A 24,112-nucleotide genomic window follows, 5' to 3' on the forward strand; every position below is an offset into this window, starting at 1 on the left:
TATATTAAAATGTGTCAGCCAACTTTCTAATTATTTTTCCTCCTATTTTCCATTATGTGCATAATCCACAAAGGCTATTTGCAGTTCCTAAAACTCATACAACTGTCCTACTCTCCTCTCAGTTGTTACCTGGTTAGTCTCAATTTTATTATAAATCTCTCAGAAATAATTTGACAAGTTTTTGACAAGAACCTGCAAAATTTCATTCTTTGGGCTCAGATTCTTTCTTTTGGAGTCAAGCAAGAAAAATAATCCTAATTTTAATAGGAGAAAAGGAAACTCATTAGGCCAAATAATCAAAAGATTTATATATCTATAAAACTTTCATTGCTTATTCATAAAGCTAAAATGCTTATTGTTCTTAATTTAGATTGGTTCATATTTGATAAAACTTTATTTTTTAATATTCCCGTTTCTTTCTCTGAAATGACCATCAAATAAAGTCATTCTGCTTTCCCCTTTGTTTTGGAACTTGGAACAGCCCATGAGATCCTACAAATTAGTACCTTCAACTACCTATTTATCATCACTCTCTTTTTTATGCAGAACCTAAATTATACTTTCTTGAGCTCATTCTCTTTCTTTCCTGCTCTTAAATTAGATCACATTGAAGTAAATTATATTTTAAAACATCAAAAAGCTCTAAAAGAATTTTTTTTCAGAAAACAATTGTCCTTCTTACCTCATTTCATTCTCCAGGTGCAACCACATTCAATCATTTTCATATTTTATTTCAGAGATCCACAGCCATATTTCTAAATAATAAATGTATACTGTCATGAGATTGTCAAAACAGAATCATGATGCATTTGACTGAGAAATGTTAACCGAGTTAGGGATAGTAAGCTTTTAAATGGGAATTTATGAAGATGGCCTCACAAAGCAGGAGACTGGCCTGATGCTTCCAGGCCGGGGCATGACTTTGCAGTCTCCAGGGCACAGAGCTCTCCATGATACTACCCTTGGCAAGTGAAGAGTCCTCCTAGCACAGGGACGCTTACCTCCTTCTGCATGTAGGCTGTCACTGATGAGAAAGAATAAAAGTCACTATAAATAGCTGGGGTTGGAATTTCTGTGTGATCAGGTGGGGCTTAGATAGGGAGCAGGAGGAATTCATTATAGAGCAATTGGATGGCCAGTTGCTTTTTGACCAGCAGCCTTCACATGCCAGCATCAGTAAAGCTTTCTATCATTCTTGATATTATCAACCTTGCTGTTGGTCTTCTAGAGTCATGAGGGGAAAAGGTGCTGGGGGGCTTTACTAATCAGAAGGTAGAGTGTTACTCAGAGCTTCAGTTTTCAACAGGAGCCATCAATTTTCCCTCTAATGCCTGGTATTCCAAGTCAGAAGGAGCTCTGACTTAGTTTCATAAAGGAAAATACAGTCAAGTGTAGAAGGATAAGGAACAAAGACTGGGGACCAACCACTATTTTATATGATGAGGTAAACCATTTCTTAGTTTCAAAGCTCCTGTCTCATTCTCAACCTTTGCAGGACTAGCAATTCCTGAGTCTTTAATGACCTTTATCCCAGAAGAAATCGATGATCTAATGGGTACTTGCCTTGTAAGCACTTAGGATGGATTCTCCGCTAAGGATTTACCACTCTTTCTTTTGCTTTTTCCTATAGTGCAAGTTAGAGAGGACTTCTTGTTTTCATCAAATGTCAAACTTCTGTGTTTTTGTTGTTGATGGTTTTTTTTGTGTGTGTGTGTGAGTGTGCGTGCATGTGTGTGTGTGTGTGTGTGTGTGTATGTGTGTGTGTTATATAAGGTAGTGATTCTGGAGAAGAGAGGTGTGGTATAGTGTGATAATAAGATTTATAATAAGACATAAATATTTTGTTTTAATCTCGATCTTCAACAAAGTTTCCTTAGGTTTGGGGGGACTATTTTGTCCCTATCTTCTCTTTATTACCCTGGGACCTCTGGGCAGAACTCAACCACTCATGGAGCAGAGACTCCAGGAATTACTAAGGAAGCATTCATAAGAAAAATTGTTATTTAAGGCTGAGAACAAAGGTGGGAAGATACTTATAGAAGAATAACAAGGAAAGAAATTAGGATAAAATATATTAGATATTTCATTTTATTTTACTATGTGTAAAAATGAAAGGAATCTTTAGGGGTGAAATAGGCAGGTTTAGGAAATTTTAGGAATTGAGGGGTCCATGGAAAAAAACACACAGAGTTGCAAAAGGGTACTTTTCAATGAGGTAAGGGAGCTGGGAGCAGCAAAGGATACACATTTACAAAATAAAGGAAGAAAGCCCAGAGCAGCAATGCTCAACCTGTGGGTTGTAACCCCTTTGGGGGTCGAACGACCCTTTCACAGGGGTCACCTAAAACCATCAGAAAACACATACATAATTACATATTGTTTTTGTGATTAATCACTATGCTTTAATTATGTTCAATTTGTAACGATGAAATTGGGGGTCACCATAACATGAGGAACTGTATTAAAGGGTCGCGGCATTAGGAAGGTTGAGAACCACTGGCCCAGAAGGAATAAGCGAACAATAAGGGAGAAGGAGGGAACCTCATGTACCTCACATGAGACTTGAGCTCAGGAGTTTCTATGTGACTAAATCAAAGGGGAATAGTGACCAGAGGGGATATTGAGGCACAAAAAAACTGCAGCCTTTATAAACCATAGGAAAACGGGGCTCCGTGAGACTCCTTCCGCCTCCTCACCTGGGAGTCTCTTCTGGTTCTTCAATAAATTTCCATTTTTGCTGTACCATCTTCCATCATGGTTTCATTCTTTGACTCCAACGGACGAAGCTCAGGGGAACACCTGGCTGTTCCAGTCCAAATTTCCTGTTTCAAAAAGATTTTTATTTTTTTAAGAAAACATACCAACATTCTAGCCCATAATTATATTTGGGTAACTCCAAATAATTTTCCATCATCCTATTTTTCTGTATTTTTGAAATTATATTTAATGACTAAGTATGACTTTTAACGTGCATTATTTTTACAAAGAGTTAATTTTCCAATGCATTTTGAGGTGTGACCCAAATACAATATCTCCTCTGCTTTTTCTAATGCCCTCAGTTGAAATAATATTTTGCTCCTCATAAAATCGACATTTGTTTTTCCACAGCTTTGATGTTAGTTATCCCATACTGCCTTGTATTTTATTAGCTAAGCTTTATTTTTCTTATCTAATTAAAGCCAGCATTTAGTAGCCTGTGTCTTAGCTACATTCCCCACCATGGCAAACAAAGTGTTTAGCATGTAGTGGTGATTCGTGCACAAGCATAGATGAGTGAATGAGCTGACAACCCAGGCCCTTCGGTCATTCTGGTAAGTTGCTGAGAACTCTAGGAGCACTTTGCCTAATATTGAATTTTATCCTAAAACATCATACTGTGAAAGCTTCCCATACAAAACTCACCATATTTGTTACACCCTGAAGGTAGGAATTTTTTCCCATTTGCTTTTTATCAGATGTTTATTCATTTTCATCCATGTCTGTTGCCATAGTAACAGCTCTAAGACAAAGCTGAGCGAACAGCTCTAACCCAAGCTGGCTGGTTACTGTAATGGTGGCAGTGGACTGCTTACATTGTTGAATGAGTGTTTCCAATGTCCTGACTGCCCCTGTCTTCAAGGCCAGATGCTCACTCATCCACTGTGGATGCTGGGCTTTTATAGCTGTACATGTACAGTTAAGGAGAAAGATGGATGTAGCATCTACTAAATTCCTGAGTGCATTTGTTTTTGTCCTTTTAGGCACCATAATAATTATACTTTTAGATTTATTTTTATCAGCTGCACACATTCTTTCCTTTATTTGAACCCTGGGCTGGTAAAAGGTAGCTGCTTCTACACTTCCTGGGAGAAAAATGGTCACGTAGCATCATAACATTCACAATCCTCTGGTCTGACCTCTCATGACTCCCCAAAGGACTGTACTCTTTATAACCAGATATATACTCATTGTTTTCCTTCAATTTTCCTGAGAAAGCAGTACTGCAGCCTTCCTAATATGTTATCTCTGTGATCTTTTTCTAATGTCTTTCACTTTATATTTCTCTTCTTTCTTGTTCAGCCTATTGAAAATGGGAGATTTGCGAAGTTAAGAGTCAAGGATCATAGAATGTTCTTTGATACAAAGGACCTCAGAGAATATCCGTTGCAACATTTTCATTTTATTTTGAGAAAATTGCAGCATAGAGATAACAAGTTCACTTTCAAAGGCCATATAGCGAGTTAAAGGTACATTGTGTTGTCACTAGAATGATCTGATTTCTAATCCAGAATTTATTCTATTCACTTCTTATGATCAGAAATTAACATGAGTTGGAAGCAAAGAATTTTGATCTCCTTTACATAAAAACAACAACAACAAAACCTTCGGTATTAAGGCGTTTGGGGAGTTTGTCTTGAGCAGTGTAGGGTGGGTTGGGATTTGGAGAAAATTTTGTCAAATTCCTCACCATTCCAAAAAGTGCCATAATCTCTTGTCTTCTTCACACTTTTTGGACATGTTTCTTTCTTTGTACTCCTAATCACTGTTCCTTGTCATTTATGCATCAACTCAAAGTCCAATATCTCTTTTTCAGATACTTTTGTTGAGCCCCTACCTACCCTCTGTTTTCCTTTTCCTGTAATCTTCTTTCTTATAGCAGTTAACCATCACACCATCTTGCTCATTCATGTCTCATACATTTATTTTGGCAAATATTTATTGAGAACCTACTATGCTCTCCCCAGAGTTATAAGTGTTTTGTGGAAATTTCATAACACATTTTATCAGTTTCTTACCTCAGATTGTGAGATTTTTGAGAATAGGCATTGAGCTTTATGTGGTATTATGTTCCCAAAGTATAGTATATAGTGCTTGAAATTTAGTATATATTTACTGACAGAACCAATGAGTGAATAAATCAGGTATAGAATGTAAGTACTACAAGATGCAGAGAAAGAAAATTCCTATACAGGCTAAAGTATTTTTGGACAAATTCTTTAGCCATTTGAAAGTATAATTTGGTATTGAAAGCACAGGAAAAGGAAATAAAGGGGGAAGAATGAATTAAAGACAGAGGGAAAATGAACAGGCCAGAAAAATGGAGGTTTAGATGGAAGTGATATTCATGGATACAGATGAAGCAGTCATTGCTGTTAGAGAGACGACAATGCAGAGATGATGAGAACAAGCTGAGACAATATTGTGACATCTATTTTAGTGGTACTCTTATATAAATTATTTATTTGCAATGGCTAAGTGCCGAGCTTATTTAAGGACTACTGGGTAAAAATAAACATAAAATTTTAGGAACAGTATTTTAGGAGGTGTCTTGTGAAGAGATAATACGTTTTGCTTTTTATTCACACATTCAAACTGGAGGACATTTTATTCCTATTTGTCTAAAAGATCAATCTACTGATAGATCATTCAATGGGCAGGTAATGCATGTGAATTGTTTTTCCAAAATGTTGGACATTTTGGTGCTGATTATTCATTTGCTCTTCCTCTAAATTCATTTTTACCAGTAGTGCAAATATAAGAGGAAATTGTAGACATATTCCATGACCAACAAAAGACCATAAAATCAACAGACCACCCAGAGGTTGAGGCTAAACTAGATATTTGATGAATGGATGGATAGATGTCAGGAAAATGATGTAAAAATCATAATGTATTAAGATCAGTAGACTTGTGTTAGGAAGAAAAAAATTTAATTTCATTTTTTCTATGCTTATCCTTTTTTTCTTTCTTCTAATTTATAGAATGAATGTAGAGGAGGACTCTCACTAGGCACAAAATTCCTCAGATCTTCATTTTAGCAAAGAACATAATTAGTCAAGATCTTGTTGTAACATTGCCTCATTTTAGGTCCATTTTCTCTTTTCCTTGGGCAAGGTATAGAAATTTATGTAGGTGACTGGATATTTGAAAGAATTATGTTATTTTATAGTTAGTATATTCACAGAATCCTTATAATATGACTAAATTATTGCTAGAATTTAAGTTAAAAATTATACACACACACTTAAATCAAAAGCAGCTATTAGCAACTCAAATGAAAAAGATAAGATGATAATTTTATACCTTAGCATGTTAACATGTAAAAACAATTAAATTATAATCATTTTTACACATATTCCCAGGAAAAGGTGCCTTTGAGATACTAGCTTGGAGCAATACATAATATATAAATAATTGAACCTGACCTCAAACACTCAGTTTTGAGAAAAATACATTTCATATACCTGAGAGAAAATATTTATCTGAATTATATATTTTTATTAAAACCCCTCAAACTTCTATGTAAATGTCTTTAAATGAAAATGTATAATAATTTTCCCTCTCACAAGGGAAAATTTAAAAAAAATATATTATTCACATAAGACTATAATTTGAGGAGAAAACCCTAGCTTAATGTAGCTTCAGTTATGGAACAGACCCTAAATGTCTTTGCCTAGGGTATCACTCTTTCATTTTATCTCTTTAAGAGCAAACAGATTGAAACAGATTCTTTGTCCTTGTGAAGATTAACTCCAATAAATTGGACTTAACAGTAAATTTAACTTGCTTTTTAAATTCTTATGCACTTCTTTTTTAAATGAATGCTACATGGAAATAAATCACTAAAACACAACTGGTGTAAAATCTTGGTTCTACAGACAGTCTTCTAATTTATGATTTATTTGTGGAAAGTCATTAAATCCATAATAATGTTCCCTAACACCCTCAGTTTGTTGAGCTTCCCCTTCTTTAGGTGGTGATGGCTTATAAAATTTAATCTAAGTTGGATAGAATTTAAAAAGTAATTTGATTCTAAAGAAGTCATGTGATATTCCCTAATTGCCACATGTCACAACAAGCTTCAGATACCATGGAAAGATAAAAGTACAGAAGATGTTTCCTCTCCCAAAGCTTTCTCCCACTATTGACTATGATTCTGTAAGCCACGTTGATTTAGACCAGAGTAGAAAAAGGATCAAGGGTAGCAAATTGGGAGGGGGGGAGGGATGCTAAGATGAAGAGAATGGGGAAAATGGAGAGTTAAGGGAAAGATAAAGAGACGAAGAAAAGTAAAATATAAAATCTGGAAATAAGCATAACTGCTTTGTTAATTCTCCCCTCATGAAATTGAAGAGTATAGTAATACCTTTGTTACAGAACAGTGACATGATCCTCTTTTTATCTTCCTTTTAAAATCTACTATCTCACTTTCTTAACCCACTCTCTCATCTACCAAAATTAAGATAATTTGGAATTTGCTTTACCTTCTCTTATGGCACAGGAAGTAATTTTATAACAAAGATTTTGCAAATGAGTGTGCTGTCTCCTCTTCAGGAGACACAGTGCTGGCAAAGCTCAAGATTATGGCGACCACCCACATGGGGAGACAGCACCCAGAATACAGTCATTAATAAAATTTCCTGGCTTTTGTTGTTGCTGTTGTTGTTGTCTGTCATTGTTGTTTGTCTTTGACATTATTCTGGATGCTGGAGCGAAGTAAGAAATAAAAATAAAATAGAATTCAAGGTCACTTCTTTCATTGGGAAACACTAGATAATTCTATAGCAACCCTAAAATCCCGAATGTAACCAAAGTTTATTTAATTAAGGTAGGTATCTGCTCCACCCAGTTATTCAGGGACCCTGATTTCTGAAGGCTTTCCTATCTTAATGTCAAATGACCTGGAATATTTGGCTTTCTTGAGCCTTGCATCAAGAGAAGATACACTTAACAATTACAAGAAAATTTTTATTGCTTTAGCCTAGTGGTGATAACTAACACTCCATCATGCTTAATTGGCTAAAACGGATCACTTAACACCATTAACCTATAAGAGGCCTGAGAAAGCCAGTTTTCTGTGTGCCTGGAAATGGAGGAAAACCAGGCACCATTATATTTAATGCAGAAAACAGATAATAAACAAATAAGCAAATAAAATAATTTCAGTAATAATAAATATTCTGAAGTCATAGGACAGGATAATATTATAGAAAATAACCCCATGGAAGTGAAGGTTATTTTAGACAGGGAGTCAAATAAAAAACCTTATGAAAAAAATTGACATTTGTTATGAGATTTAAATAATGAGAAAGACTAACCCATGCAAAAATCTGTATAGTTTGCAGAGACTTGGAGAATAACGGGCAGAAGAAAATGTAAGTGCAAAGACATGAGATAAAAATGCACTTATGTTTGAGAAACAGACAGAAGGATGGTAGGCCTGGAAATAAGTAGAAAACAGGTAAAAGAGTGGCAAGACATAAAGTTAGACTGGTCATTTGGGCAAGATCATGTAAGATCATATTGGATACAAAAAGCACTTTAATGCTATACATGTAACTAGAAGTCATTAAAAAAACCTTAAGCCTTCAGGTGGTGTGTGATATTTTATAATTTACACTGTAGAAGGACCATTCTGTTTAGATTTTGGATATTGAATTATAGACTGGCAAGAGTGAAATCAGGGGAACCAACTACATAATTGTTGCAGCACCACAAGGGAAAGAAAATGGCTTTCTAAACAAGGAGGGAAATGCTGAAGTTGGAAGGAAGTTACTCTATTCAAGATGTTATATGGATTTAGAGTTGATAGGATTTGTTGATACATTGTGGGAAGTAAGAAAAAAAGGAAATACAAGATCATCTCCGTATTTTGCTCTGTGCACCTGAATAAATGCCACTTATTGCAATAGGGTGGAGCAAGATACGGAATAGAAATAAAAAATTGTTCCTGAGGCTACTAAGTTTTGAAGTATCTATTCGACTTCCACATGGTAATGTCTGGAAATTGGTTGGGTATGGATATCTGAGGCAGAGAGAACAGGCTCACCGTGGCATTAAACAGATATTCAGTAAAGGATACCTTTAAAGCCAAAGGTCTGGTTAAGATATCACAAGAAGAGAAATAGATGATGAAGCAGGACTATTGACTGGGGTTTTGCTGGACAATTCACGGAGTCAGAGACTAGACCCCTGCAGCAACCAACTTTAGCACAGATGTTTGCTATGGTAACACAAAACAAAGCAAAAACAATTAAAAATCCCAACAACAACAACAAAAAAGCAGAAAGAGCATATGAATCAGAACATTTAATTATGTCACACTGCCAAAATGTCATCTGTGTATTCCAAGGGCATAATTCAGATCAACATTAAAAAATCCCATTTATTACAATCACCTACAACCAATACAAACAATCCAGTTAAAAACATATGGTTATATGCTAGTAATTGATGATTTGCTATTCATTTGGAGGAAGAGAAAGATGACCTTTTAGTCTGTCACACTAAAAATTACTGATGTGTGTTTCATTAGCAATACACATTCTTTGAGACTAATCATTAAGGATGTGAATAGAAATAACCTACAGAACCCAAGCAGCCAAGCATGACATATTTGCTTTCCGGAGAGAGGAAGACACAAGACAAGGAGAATCTTACTTCAAATGCAAATATTCCTCAAGTCACTGATCAAGTGCTCATTCATCCCACAGTTTGTGCCATTGCATTGGAATATAGCAGCCATAGTTCCATTAAAAGGATGCTGAAATAAAGTACATTATGTCATGGAAATGTTCTAAGACCTCTCTTTTTCTTTCTTACCTAGGGCCCTTGAGAAAGAGGGGATATGAACAATGCTATAATGTCAGAGGGATTTGTCTAAATGTATCATAATGATCAATTCTAAAAAAGTTCTCCATGAACTTACAGGGGAATCAACACCGGGCTATTTGTACATTATTGGCAGTCTGGTATGCTGATTAATAAGGCAAACTTGGTTTAAATCACAAGTCTTTTGTCAAGTTACTTGATCTCTCTGAATCTTATTCTCCCATATGCAAAATAAGGATAATTATAAGTATCTTTTCAAAATGCAATGTGTTAAATTATAAAATATATTTAAAGTGCCTAGTGAAGTGCCTGACACAGTACAGAGCTACAATATCTTATAATGCTATTCTGAAATTCAAAAAGCTCTGAAAAAAAGTTTTTCTTGCTTTGTTTTTAATTGCTCATTTAGTGACAAAACCTGACTTGTCCTGAACTCCTTTTGCTGCCAAACCTGTCCTCAGATGATGTAAGGTTATTTACAGTTTGTAAGTTTTTAAAGCCCACTTAGTGTGCATATCACTTACCTTGTATCCATTACATAGTCTGGTACTGCTAAAAAAGAGCATGTGAGTGTGACATCAATGTTATGATACTTTAGTGTTTGTTTCCCTTACTGCCATTCCCAGATGCTTATCAACTTTATTTATTTATTAACTAGGGGCCCAGTGCATGAATTTGTTGTGCACCTTGAAAGGAACTGTGGGCCGCAAGGCAGTAGGCACAGGGGCGGGTTTCCGCCCATCCTCTGCACCCCTGCCCAGCCCCTCCCACTGCGGCCCTGGGTCCCCGGCCTTCCAGAAGCCCTGCTTCCCCTCCCAAGCGCTGATGGTACCATTCCCAATCGCACTTGCTGAAGGTACGGAGTGATTGGAGCCAGTGTCATCAGTGGGTGCGAGTGGGGCTAGCGCCATCAGTGGGTGGCACTGGTGGCTGTTGCCCAGATCACCCCTCAGGAGCCGGGGGAGGTGGAGAAACCCTCAGGGGAGATCAGGGCTGGCAGCCGCTGCTCGCACCCACTGATGGCACCGAGTCATCAGGACTGGCACAGGGCACCAGAAGCGGGTGCGAGCGGCAGCTCCGGCATTGGCTGCAGGTGCGAGTGGGGCTGGCACTGGCAGCAGGTGCGAGTGCTGGGCAGGACCACGGCTTGCAGGAGCAAAGAATTTTCAGTAACCACTAGAGGCTTGCCCCGAGACAGCAACTGGCGCCCCACCTTGGTCTGGCACCCCTGCTCACCTGCTCCACCCTCCCACCACAGCCAATGCCCATCATGTTCTGCACACACCCCCTGGTGGTCAGCTCACGTCATTAGAGACTGGTTTTTTGGTTGTTCCAGTTGTTCTGCCGTTCAGTCTATTTGCATATTAGCCTTTTATTATATAGAATTTTTCATCCTCAGCCAAGGATATGTTTATTAATTTTAGAAAGAGAGGAAGAGAGAGAGAGAGAGAGAGAGAGAGAGAGAGAGAGAAATGTGAGAGAAACATCAATCAGTTGCCTCCTGTATGTGCCCCAACTGAGGATCAAACTGAAACATAGGTATGTGCCCTAACCGGGAATTGAACCTGCAACCTTTTGGTGTACTGGGCAACACCCAAACAACTGAGCCACCCACCCAGGACTGATGCCTATCAACATTAGGTTAAGTGTATTTAATATATTTAGAAAGCGTGCAAGAAATGGTATTTTTCATATATAGATAACTTTAATGCAAAAAATAACATAAATGGACTTTTTCTTCTTTTGGAAATGATTCCTGGAGTTGTTGCAGCTATTTTGACTATAAGCACCACAAGCATGAAAAATAAAATCAAACATTCTAAGAATGTTAGAGTGAACTATGAGAAAAACACCTAGGTCTTTAATGAAATTAATCAATTCAAACTGTCTACCACTCAATCTATCCCATTTAAGTCATTGTTAGTGCATTACTAGCAAGTGAACTCATCCTAACTTATTCAAACAGGAAAGCCATTTTTGACTTAATATAAAGAACACCCCAAAGTAGTGGTCTTTTCCCTTTGGAATTGGTCAAGCAAGTACTGGTGGACCATATATTCAGCATTTTTTCGACAGGATTCTTGCATTAGGGAGGATAGTGACAAGAGCAACTCTAAGGTTCATGTACTCAAAGAGGTTTTCTTTTTATTATTGTTATTGCTTTATTTAAGTTGGTGTTTATTTAAGATGATGGATTTAAATACCATGTACATCTGGGTAAGTAATTTATACTTAATTATTCAATAGATATTATAGAAATTATAGGAATTATCACTGATGGTATAGAAAAAGAATTGTTTTATTTTTAAGTGAGATTGCTGATTTTTTATTAAATTAAAATGACCACTTCTTTAAAGTTATTGGCCTGCTCTAACTCAGCAGAACAAATGAAGCTGTTTTAATTAATTAATTCCAAATCCTCAGCTCTTATCCCAGGTCTAGGAACACAGTGAACAGTCAATAATTGTTTACTGAAGTAATTTTTGTTTCTACTGTAATCCTCCTTCAAGAACCCTGACAAGTAATCAATTATTTGTGCTTCTTAATCTCAAATACCCAATGTACTTACACTAACGCTCATAATGTAACATAAATATTATCACATTTTAATTATTGTTTTTAGCTTTTGTCAAAGGTCATACCAGAAACAGCCACATGGAATCGATGGCTACATTTACATTAGAGATGTTGTTGAAGACACTGCTGATTGCATTTTTTTTTTTCAAGACCTCTATGTATTAACTCCTGTGAGAAATTACTTTCAGAAATCAGGGTTAGGAAGAGCCTTTATCATGGAGAATTGTTTAGCTCCTTACTTTTAAATATTGTACATAGTAGGTACTCTTTAAATATTTGTTAAGTGAATGAATGAGAGAACTATAACCCTCGCTGGGTGGCTCAGTTGGAGCAATGTCTTGTACACCAAAAGGTTTTGGGTTCAATTTTCAGTCAGGCCACATACCTAGGTTTTGGGTTTGACTTCAGGTCAGGGAGAGTATAGGAGTCACCTGATCAATGTTTCTCTCTCACCTATCTCTCTCTCTCTCTCTCTCTCTCTCAAATCAATAAACAAATCATTGGGTGAGGATAAAAACAAACACCACTATGTAAGTGATCACTGATTTTTTTCTTTCTTTATTGATTAAGGTATTACATGTGTGTCCTTATCCTCCCTGTTGTCCCCCCCAAACCCTCACTTTTGCCCTCACACCCCTGTTGTCTGTGTCCATTGGTTATGCTTATATGCATGCATATAAGTCCTTTGGTTGATCTCTCCCTTTTACCCCCACCCCTACCTTCCCTCTGAGGTTTGAGCGTCTGATCGATGTTTCTCTGTCTCTGGATATGTTTTTGTTCATCAGTTTCTGTTGTTCATTATATTCCACAAATGAGTGAGATCATGTGATATTTATCTTTATCTGACAGACTTATTTCACTTAGCACAATGCTCTCCAGTTCCATTCATGCTGCTGCAAATGGTAAGAGTTCCTTCCTGTATACAGCAGCAGAGTATTCCATCATGTAGATGTACCACAGTTTTCTAATCCACTCATCTACTGATGGGCACTTAGGCTGCTTCCAAATCTTAGCTATTGTAAATTGTGCTGCTATGAATATAGGGATGCTTATATCCTTTCTCATTGGTGTTTCTAGTTTCTTGGCACATAGTTCTAGAAGTGGGATCACTGGGTCTAATGAGACCCATTTTTAGTTTTTTGAGGAAACTCCATACTGTCCTCCACACTGGCTGCACCAGTCTGCATTCCCACCAGCAGTGCACGAGGGTTCCCTTTTCTCCACATCCTCTCCAGCACTTGTTGTTTGTTGATTTGTTGATGATGGCCACTCTGACAAGTGTGAGATGGTACCTCATTGTTGTTTTGATTTCCATCTCTTGGATGATTAGTGATTTTGAGTATGTTTTCATAGACTCTTGGCCTTCCTCATGTCTTCTTTTAAAAAGTATTTATTTAGGTCCATTGCCCATTTTTTGATTGGGTTGTTTATATTCCTTTTGTTAAGTTGTATGAGTTCCCTGTAAATGTTGGAGATTAAACCCTAATCAGATATAACATTGACAAATATGTTATCCCATGCAGTGGGCTTTCTTGTTGTTTTGTTGATGGTTTCTTTTGCTGTGCAGAAGCTTTTTATTTTGATGTAGTCCCATTTGTTTATTGTCTCTTTAGTTTCATTTGCCCTAGGAGCTGTATCAGTGAAGATATTTCTTCAGCATATGTCTGAGATTTTCCTGCCTGTGGATTCCACTAAGATTTTTATGTTTCCCATCTTACATTTAAGTTCTTTATCTATTTTAAATTTATTTTTGTGTATGGTGTAAGTTGGTGGTCTAGTTTCTTTTTTTTTTTGCATGTATCTGTCCAATTTTCCCAACACCATTTATTGAAGAAACTCTCTTGCCTCCTTTGTCAAATATTAATTGAGCATAGTGGTTTGGGTCGATTTCTGGTTTTTCTATTCTATTCCATTGATCTATAGATCTGTCTTGTGCCAGTACCAGGCAGTTTTAAGAACAGTGGCTTTGTAATACAGCTTGATATCTGGTATTGAGAACCCTCCTACTTTGTACTTCTTTCTCAGGATTGCTGCAGCTATTCAGGGTCTTTTTTTATTCCAGATGAATTTTTGGAGAGTTTGTTCTAGGTCTATGAAATATGCCATTGGTATTTTAATGGGGATTGTGTTGAATCGATAGATAGGTTTGGGTAGTATGGACATTTTAATGATGTTGATTCTACCAATCCATGAACATAGTATGTCCTTTCATCTGTTTATGGCTTCCCCTATCTCTTTTTTTAGTTTACTGTAGTTTTCTTAGTAAAGGTCTTTTACCTCCTTAGTTAAGTTTATTCCTAGCTATCTTAATTTTTTTTGGTGCAATGGTAAATTGTTTTTTTAATCTCTCTTTCTGTAAGTTCACTATTGGTGAAAAATGCCATATATTTCTTGGTGTCAATTTTGTATCCTGCTACAGAGATAAAATATTAGAACAATTAATAAAACTATATTATTTTTATTGCTATTATATTTTTATGTTTCTTTTGACCTTAAAGTTTTATTTATGTTTATATTTTGCTACATATTTGTATGTGCTGTTTGTTTCAATTTGCCTGATACATTTTGTCAAAAGGAGGTATGGCAGTAACTTGAAGTATGCAAGTGAGGATTAATAGAAGAAAATATTTTGGGTAATTTGTGATAAAGAGTTGCCGGTAATATGAAACAAACTTATGCACAAGATAATTTAAGTTTAGGATTCAGTATTTGGGCTTTTATTACATATTTATTTTTGTAGTGTTCTTTTTGCTAATGAAATTATCTTATAATTCCCAGAATTGAGACAAGCAAGTGCAAAAAATGGCCCCAAAACAAGCAGAGAAACTATATTTCTGTGATTATTCTTAAGTAAAAATAAGTAACACATTTTTGAGTGCTTATTATGCCCCAGTCATCAGTATAAATTATTTTTGTATATGAATTTATTTATGAGGTAAAAATGTTATAATTTTCATTTTCAGATGAGAAAAATTAACCCCAAAATGATAAGTAGATGTCCCAAGATAAACCTAGAAAGAGCTGAAATGAAAATCCCAAATCAATCAGTCTAATACCATAGTCTACAATCATAATTATATGGCTTGATACTGCTTCAAATTACATACTTTTATGCATTCAAAAATTATTTGTCAGTGACCTACTATGTTCCAAGCATGAAAACAGGCACGAATAACATGCCATTGAACAATAATCCACAAATGGAATTTTAAGTAATTATTATACATTTTAAATTCAGTATCTCTCTTGGTCTATTGCTATGTCTAGCCATTCAAGTGCAGGCTAAAAAAAAACACACAATAAAATAATGTCCATTATTTATGAGATTTTCTGTTTATATGAGATTTTCTGATTTTAGCTAAGTGTTTGATCACAGTACAGACACAGGTACCTACCATACACAAGTATAAAGAATTCATTTATCAAAGTCTTTCACAAAACAAAATAAAAGAATCACATTTTTTTCTGTTGTTGGTATAATGGTAAACATCAGAGTGAATTTTCTTTCTGTCAGCCAGCTTTGTTATTCTTCTGTAAGGGTACTTGCTTGGATTGTTTGCTTTTCCCCACTAATTTAATATATTTTTCTATAGTACTCTCCCAAATTTTACCTGACAAGCTACCAGAGGACAGGGCCTTTAATTTGAGACAAGGCCGGTTCATAGCCCAAGAAAATGCTTGGGTGATAAGTTTGAATGTGACTTGCATAAACCAGCTAAGGTTGAAATAAAAAGATTATTTTCAGACTGATGACAACTGAATGGTAATAGAAATCTAACAGTTAATATAAAGGAACTGATTTCCCTTATGAAGAAGCAGTGACTGACTCAGAACCAAAGGGACAGTGTTGAAATGTCATCTACATGAGATAAATCTTGAAAATAAATAATTGCTTATTTTAAAAGGAACTCAGGTATTCACATCATTCGAAAACTATCAATAAACAGTTGGAATACTAACAGTAGTGTTTAAAATGCTTAGCAATACTAGCCTAAAGTCCATTTTGGTGATAAAACATTACATAGGTCCCTGACTGGTGTGGCTCAGTTGGTTAGGTGTCATCCCCATGCACTGAAAGCTTGCTGGTTCAATTCCTATTAGGGCACTTACCTGGGTTGTGCAGAAGGCAGAATATTGATGTTCTGCTCTCACATTGATGTTTCTCTCACCTTCTCTTCCTCTCTCTCTGAAAAGCAATTAAAATATTTTAAAAACCACTATATAGGGTTTTTTTCTATTAAATATACTCACTAAATTTTATATTCTCAGCTGTAAATAATGTATTGGATCTGGTGTTGGCAAGACAGGAATGAGGGTAAGAGTAAGTTCTCCCACATCAACTTGAATAAGCACAAGGACTGTCTTGGTATATCAATCAATAAACCTTATGACGTCCACAGACTAGCAGATTGCATTCCCACCTCATCTGGTGTTACATTATGAAAGACATCATTGGTTGTGCTGATTGAGATAGAAATAGATATACAGATCAATCTCCTGTATGCTTTTCATGACTTTCCTGCAAAAAATAAACTCTTAATGATTTATTAAAAAGCCCTCATTCTACGAGGCTTAAGACAATACTAGGACCTGTTATCACCCAACTCCCTCTGCTTGCTTTCTGCTGTGTCACATATAAATGTACACCAGACAGTCGGCTGTGCAGCACTCAAATCTTCTCTCAAAACCTTTGTCCTCAGAAGCTGCCAACTCCCCTAAACAAAACTCTGGAGACTCATCCATTTTGGAAAAAGTCCATAATTGATAGTCAGGTTGAAGAAATGTCATCCAATTCCCTCTTCTTGACATTCTTTCATGCTAATTGCACTCCCTGAATATTAAATGGAGATTTCCTCCATAGGAGAGCAATTACAAAACTTGTTAAAAACACGCAAGTGGCTTATAAAAGCAATGCACACATTAGAGACAACTTCTTAAAAAGTCTTTTGGGGAAAGGTCTGAAAACACCAGCGGATGAGCAGGTAATGTAAATGCCTGGGATTTTCATGATGACACTGCTTGCTGGAGAATGGGATGAAACAGAAGGCGGAACAATGTCAGAGAGAACATTAGTTACTGAAGTCACAAAACAACTTCACTGTGACTATGAGGAAGCTATGCTCTCAAGTCCACAATACGATCAGAGCGCTTTAGGGCAGTGGTTCTCAACCTTCCTAATGCTGTGACCCTTTAATACAGTTCCTCATGTTGTAGTGACCCCCAATTTCATTGTTACAAATTGAACATAGTTAAAGCATTGTGATTAATCACAAAAACAATATGTAATTATATATGTGTTTTCTGACGATCTTAGGTGACCCCTGTGAAAGGGTCGTTGGACTCCCAAAGGGGTCGCAACCCACAGGTTGAGAACTGCTGCCTTAGGGTATGGAAGGAATAAAAAGTAAAGTGAGCAATTAACAAGTCTGCTTGCTGATGAGAAATTTTGCATTACCATTGAAAAATTAAATGTATATATACATATCTTCCTATCTATATGTCTAAAGTATATTTTAGCAAGAGGCCGAAATGAATACTTTATTTCTTTATTCAATAAATATGACCAACCCTGTGATCATTTTATTCTATAGCTTGGGAATACATCAGTTGTTTTAAGAAATAATGTATATATACTTTGAATTTACACAGATCTGGGCTCCTGTCTTAGCTCTGTTATTAATGACAGAACTTGTGCACATGTAGAAGATTAAATTATTGGTCCCAACATTTAATATGTCTCTGATTCCACACCCTGTGCCAAGTTATATTTTCTCTAACTCGAGGCAGAATATATCACTTTGTTCCACTGCTGCCAGGCTATGGCATGTGTCATGCTTTTGCCAATGAGATATTTTTTCCTTTTTATTGAATTTATTGGTGTGTCACTGGTTAACAAAATTGTACATGTTTCAGGTGTACAATTCCACAACATATCATATGTACACTATATTGTATGTTCACCCCTCCAAGTCTCCTTCCATCACCATCACAATGAAGACTAGATTAGTGGTCAGGGATGGGCACACTCAGGGAAGAACATAGGAATGGTGATGAAAGAGCAACACGAGGGATCTTTGTGGTGAAGGCAATGTTCTGTATCTCAGCCTTATCAATGACAATATTCTAGTTGCTGATGGAAGAGTTTTGTAAGATGTCACGATTGGGGAAAACTGAGTAAAGTGTACATTGGATTCCTCTGTATTATTCCTTGTAACTGCAGGCAAGTTTACATTGACTTCAACATGAAAAGTTCAATATGTAAAACTTGAGAATAAATGCTACCTTTCCAGTTTTCTATAAACCTTAGTAAATGTAACATAACTATTTTTTCTCTATTTTATTCTTTCAATATTAGAGGGTTAGTCCAGGTGCTTAAAAAATTACATTCTTTTTCTACCTTAGCCAAAGCGGGATACATCAGCTCCTTAGGTAGCCAGTGGATTAGTCAGCTCACTGTGCTGAAATAAACATGGGGAGTCAGCGGTGAATCCAGTGTTCCAAGGCTCTGAAATGCCACCCCCATTTCCTAGGCTACCTCACTGCAGGCACATAGCTTCTTTGGGCTCACTTCCAATCCGCAGGGTCACAGGTCTACTCTCACTTCAACGTTATATCTAGGACTCTAATACAAGAAGAGAAAGTTTTCGTATAAGACAAACTAGTGACTTTTCCACTCGTGATATAACTGGAATTTAGATGTAGAAAACAAAACTTTTTTGAGACATATGAAAGATAGGAATCTCTGCTTAGCATATAGTAAGCACTCGACAATTGTTAAATTTCTTTTCCCTTAGTAAATAAGATATCTTCTGGAAGTCCTTAAAAAAGAGCATTCCTAGTGGCCTGAGATGATTTATTATATCAGATTCATCATCAAAATGAACTAATAATATCCCTCCTAACATTCTCAGATTCAAGTAAAATTGGCAACTTCATTTTAGACTCACACCTTTTTATTGCCCTTGAAAGAGTCTTGAGCCAAAAATCTACATAATTTATCACATAGTTACAAAGAAGTTCAGTCTTTTTCTTTTATATATATTTATATATGAAGGAAATATATATAAGCAAATATATATATAATCTCCATTTCCCTTTAGAATTAAGAATTCTGGGGGTTTTGTTTGCCATGATCTAATCTGACTGGTTTTGACTAATTATTGAAAAGTATAAAAACAAGTTACTCTAAGTCCCTAGTATAGGATGACAGAGCCCAAAAGTTACTTCTTGTTAGGTCCATATGATGGGTCTGCTTTCTCTTATTTTTTCAGATGTGAGAATTCAAGCAAACACTTTTTCTATGGGTTTCAGTTTTCTGGAGTGTAAAAATAGATAATTTATTCAACACTTCACTGTCTGTGTTTCTGATCTGTCTCTTCTAACTGCCTGCTCTGTGTGCGCCCCAATTAATTTCATGCAGGTGCACTAGAGAGTCCCTTGCCTCATACAGATGATGCTAACCTTTCACTTTCATCATGTGGCTTCTGGTTGTTGTGGATCCTGTTCAGAGACCATTTATGTGTAATATGGAAGAGGTAGGGGAAGATTTGACCAACTGGAAATGGAATGCAAGGGTAGACAGTCCTGAGATACAGTTTATATCATTTCTTGAGAAAAAAACTGTCACAATGGATTGAGGAATCAATTGCACTTGGTGGTGTCCAGCTTCATAATGAAGCTCATATTTTCTTTCTCTATGGTCCTAATTCATTTGCTTTTCTCTCACTTCCTGGGATTGAACTTCCTGATAAAGATGTAATATATAAGCTTTTGACTTAAGCTCTGGTTTCTGAATAACCTGAGCTGAAACAGGAGCAGTAATAAATAGCTTCTGGATGAGATTGTGAAGAAAGTACGCTCACAAGCAGGATAACAAAAATCACCATCACTGGTGGTGTCGCCACTACTAAGATTCATTGGAATAAAGTACATATGGGAAAGTGGCATGGGGAGTAGAGTGGATGTGGCATGTGAACCATAGGAGAGCAATAAGTGTAAGGATTTTAGAGTAGGCTTTTTAAACTTTTAATTTTTAACTAACTTGAAAGACCCAATTAAAAAACACACACACACTTCTAGAAGTCATCTGCCAATTAGAGGCAAACTATAGAAGACAGGTCGTCTTTGCCAGCAACTCACAAAATGCACTTGTTCCCAGAATCTTCACATGACACCCTTATTGCCTTCAGACTCCCATTCAAAGTCAGGTCTCAGCTAAGTTGGTAAATACAATTATTTTTTTAAAAATCACACTGAAGGAATTACAGATACTGCCTCTATGTACTGCCCAAAGCAGATGCAGGAGTGGATCTTGTGGGTTAGGAATGAAGGCTAGTCTATATGAAGGCTAGTGTATATAAGGGCTATGAAAAAGTTTATTTACATGAGTCATTCACACATGACTTGGGCTTCAATGTCTGGCAAGGACATATGTTTTTTGTCGTTGTTGTCTTTTGTTTGTTTTTGCAATGGCTCATTGAAGCAGAGTTTTGAAGATATCCAATAGTGTTAAAAGACTTCCTGAAATAAAAATGAGAAAATAGTCAGTAAACTAAGGGAAGGTGGCAATGAAATGATTAACTTACTATATTAGACTTGAGAACTCACCACCTGGCTATATTCCCTGGAGGGCATAGGGATACTCTCATTACTTAGATAATGGCAAATATTTTAGCATCTTTGAAAATCTTGAGAGTGTCTGTTCTATGTAACACAACAATGAGAGATGTGCCTTGGGACCAGGATCCCTAGGAATAATGGGGATAATAGATTCCGAAATGGCTGCATTTAACTGTCAGAAATAAGGTGAACTCTATTACCATAATTGGCAGCAAAACTGAGCGGCGAAGATGCCTCCTTGATGTACAGGGATCTGTGGCATGAATAATAGATTACTGTATTCCTAAGAGTGAGAAAAATAGACAGTCAAACTGGGTATTGTTACACTTGGGTAATAATAACCTTAAAAATCAGATGCTGGTAAGCAGAAGGCTGGTGTCAGCTGCCAGAATAGAACCTGAAGTGCTTAATCTAGATTCTGAGCAATCCAGATTCTTTTTTAAATTCAATCTCGTAACATTTTTCTTTATCTTTGCTAACCTCTGAGAAGAAGCATTTATCTGTTAGCAATTTTTAGTAGTTTTGTGTATATGTACTTTTAATTAAATTTATTGCAGTGACATTGGTTAATAAAGTTTTATAGATTTCAGGTATATAATTCTAAAATACAGGATCTGTAAATTGTAGTGTGTGTTTACCACCTCAAGTCAAGTCTCCTTCCATCACCATTTATTCCCTCTTTACCTTCTTCTGCCTTCCCCCAATACCCCCCTTCCCTCTGACAATCACCATACTGTTATCTGTGTCCATGAGTCTTTCTTTTTTTACTTAATCATTTCATTTATTTCACCCAGCCACCCACTCCCTCCCTCTGACACAGCAATAAGACAAGAAAAATAAATAAAAACCATTAAAATTATAAAGGAAGAAACAAAACTCATTCTTTTCAGATGACATGATACTGTATAAACAGAACATTAAAGATACCACCAAAAACTACTAGAACTGATAAATGAATTCAGTAAAAATGGCAGGATACAAAATAAATATCCATAAATCAATTGAATTTTTATACACCAATAATGAACTATCAGAAAAGGAAATTAGAAGACAATCCCATTTACAATTGCTTCAAAACAAACAAACAAAATACCCCTAGGAATAAATACCCCTTGAGAAAAAACTGTCACAATGGATTGAGGAATCAATTGCACTTGGTGGTGTCCAGCTTCATAATGAAGCTCATATTTTCTCTCTCTATGGTCTTAATTCATTTGCTTTTCTCTCACTTCATGGGATAAATTTAATCAAGGATGTAAAAGACCAAAGAAAGTGAAGAAGATACAAATAAATGGAAATATATAACATGTTCACAGGTAGGAAGAATTAACATCATTAAAATGTCCATACTACCCAAAGCAATTTATAGATCAAACAATTTCTTTCAAGATACCAATGGCATGTTTTACAGAACTAAAAGTAATATTTTAAAAATGTATAAGTAACCAAAAAAGACCATGAATAGCCCCAGCATTCTTGAGAAAGAAGAACGAAGTTGGGGGAATCACACTACCTGGTATCAAACTATACTATAATACCATAATTTAAACAGCACAATACTGCTATAAAAACTGATATATAGATCAATGGAACAGGATAGAGAGCCCAGAAATAAAACCAAGTCTTTATGGTCAATTAATATTTAACAAAAGAGGCAAAAACATACAATAGGGTAAAGATAATAAATGATCTTGGGTAGATATAAAGTTCTTCTTATTATATGAGTATCTTATAGCTGTAAACCATAACTGAAAAGGCTAACAAATAAACATTATTGATTGAATTTTCTAGTCATTAATTAACTAATGTGATTGAACGTATTATCATGGAATAGATGGTTTAATTGAGCTGATTAAATTAACCCACTGATGGGTTTTGCATTTGATGTCGTAACTTCACATTGTATAACATGTAAGTAAAGCCCATTTGAGATATAGAAAAAATTCCCAGACAATCCAATTAGCTAAAAGAATTAGCTTTAGAGGCACTGTTTGTCCCTGTTCTAACTTAACCTCATGGTCAAGCAAATAGAAAAATTATGATATCATACTAGAAAGATATTTATTGAATTGATTATAAAACAAGGATGGAACATTAACTATCAACCCCAAATTATAATGTCTAAATGTTCAGCTTATTTATTATTAGAACAGATACAACAAGCACTGGAGGTTCTTCTTGGGCCATAATTGGGCTTCTTTTTTTTCAGTTGCTTGTTCAGTGGAGGAAGCTGTGGCATCTAGATCTCCACAGTTCAATAGTTACTTTGAACTGAGATGTGCTATAAGTTAAAAATTTACACTGGGTTTCAAAAACTTGGCTCAAATAAAGTAATTGAAAGCATTTTCTTAAAATTTCTTCCATTGATTATATATTAAATCATAATTTTATTTATATTTGGTTAAATAAGATATATCATTAAAATTAAGTTCATCAGTTTCTTTACATATCTTAAGTGTCTACTAGAACATTTATAATTTTACTAGGAACCTAGTGCACGAATTCATGCACCTTGAAAGGAACTGTGGGCACAGGGGCGGGTCTCGGTCCATCCTCTGCGCCCCTGCCCAGGCCCTCCAGCTGCAGCTCCTGGTCCCCTGTCTGCCAGCAGCCCCCGCTCCTGCCATCACTGCTCCCACTTGCTGACTGTGCCAGCCCTGCTCTCATCCCCTGACAGTGTGGAGTGATTGGGGCCAGTGCCATCAGCAGAGGCAAGCAGCGGCTGCTGCCCTGATTGCCCCTCAGGCACAGGGGGAGGTGGAGAAGCTTTCAGGGGTAATTGGGGCTGGCAGTCGCCACTTGTGCCTGCTGACAGCACCGACTAATCAGGATCGGTGCCAGGCGCTGGCAGCGGGTTCAAGAGATGGCTCTGGCACAGCATGGGTGCAAGTGGAGCCATCACTGGCAACGGGTGCAAGAGGCAGCTGATGGCCCCAATCAACCCTGAGGAGCAGGGGGAGGTGAAGAAGCCCTGAGGAGCCATCGGGGCCAGCAGACTCCACTCACACCCGCTGATGGCACCAAGTGATTGGGGCTGGCGACAGGCACCAGCAGCAGGTGTGAGCAGCAGATCCAGTGCCGGCAGTGGGTGCGAGCAGGACCGGCGCCAGCAGCAGGTGCAAGCACCCAGTGGGACCAGGGCACACGGGACTAAAGAATTTTCATTAACCACCAGAGGCTCACCCCGATGATAGTGACCAGCGCCCCGCCTTGGTCTGGTGCCCCCCGTCACCTGCTCCACCATCCTGCTGTGGCCAATGCCCACCATGTTTTGTGTGCCCCCCAGTGGTCAGCACACGTCATAGTAACCAGTTGTTCAGTTGTC

Source organism: Myotis yumanensis, unplaced genomic scaffold (genome assembly GCF_028538775.1).
Source record: "Myotis yumanensis isolate MYYU_CA2020_CCGP unplaced genomic scaffold, mMyoYum1.0.hap1 SCAF_8, whole genome shotgun sequence".
NCBI lineage: Eukaryota > Metazoa > Chordata > Mammalia > Chiroptera > Vespertilionidae > Myotis > Myotis yumanensis.